Genomic DNA, 768 nt, shown 5'->3' on the forward strand with positions numbered 1-768 from the left:
TGAGTGTTTATAGGTGTGTAAAGTCCTAATAACTGTCTACAGTTTCCTGTGAAGGACTCTAATTACAGACATGAATTATCAGGGAAACAGAGACAGTGTCCAGCTGCTCCTCTTCTAATTCCTTCATTCAAATGAATCTCTGAGCTGATGGAACCTACAGAGTCACAGGACAAACATGCTGTGGTTTCATCTGTAATCATGTGTTTGATGTGCTGATCATGTGTTTTTAATCTACAACCTGCAGCTGGAAAGTCACCAGCAGCTACACCTGTCAGGTACATGAGCTGCAGTACAAGTACAAAGTAGCAGAACAAGGAAATACTCAAGTAAAGTACAAGTACCTCAAACTGAACTTGAGTAAATGTACTCAGTTACTTTGAAGCATCTGATCCTGAACATTGATCCATCAATGTGAAACAAATAGAGTCTCAGTAAAGCTCTGACAACAACATGACATGTTCAGTATTGATCAGTGATAGGGAGTAATAGTAAGTATTGATCAGTGATAGGGAGTATTAGTAAGTATTGATCAGTGACAGGGAGTAATAGTCAGTATTGATCAGTGATAGGGAGTAATAGTCAGTATTGATCAGTGATAGGGAGTATTAGTAAGTATTGATCAGACTAATAGGTATAAAGAAACCACACTACTTCGGTGTTAACTGTCTTTCTGAACATCATATAGAGCCTTAAAACCCCTGTCAGCCCCTCAGCCCGCCACACTGAGTCCACATCAGTCCTGTAGTGTAAATCTAATGACAGACCACT

At 39.6% G+C, this 768-nt stretch overlaps 1 protein-coding gene across 1 annotated transcript in view; it reads right to left on the bottom strand.

The window, feature by feature from the left end:
• Nucleotides 1–768, bottom strand: part of LOC111671848 (uncharacterized) — a gene marked incomplete at its 3' end in the record, with an annotated part of 39,687 nt that overhangs the window by 949 nt on the left and 37,970 nt on the right. The window lies entirely within an intron of this gene.

The sequence above is a fragment of the Seriola lalandi genome, unplaced genomic scaffold (genome assembly GCF_002814215.2).
Source record: "Seriola lalandi dorsalis isolate HSWRI2012SDOR001 ecotype SW California unplaced genomic scaffold, Sedor1 jcf7180002054887, whole genome shotgun sequence".
Classification (NCBI taxonomy): domain Eukaryota; kingdom Metazoa; phylum Chordata; class Actinopteri; order Carangiformes; family Carangidae; genus Seriola; species Seriola lalandi.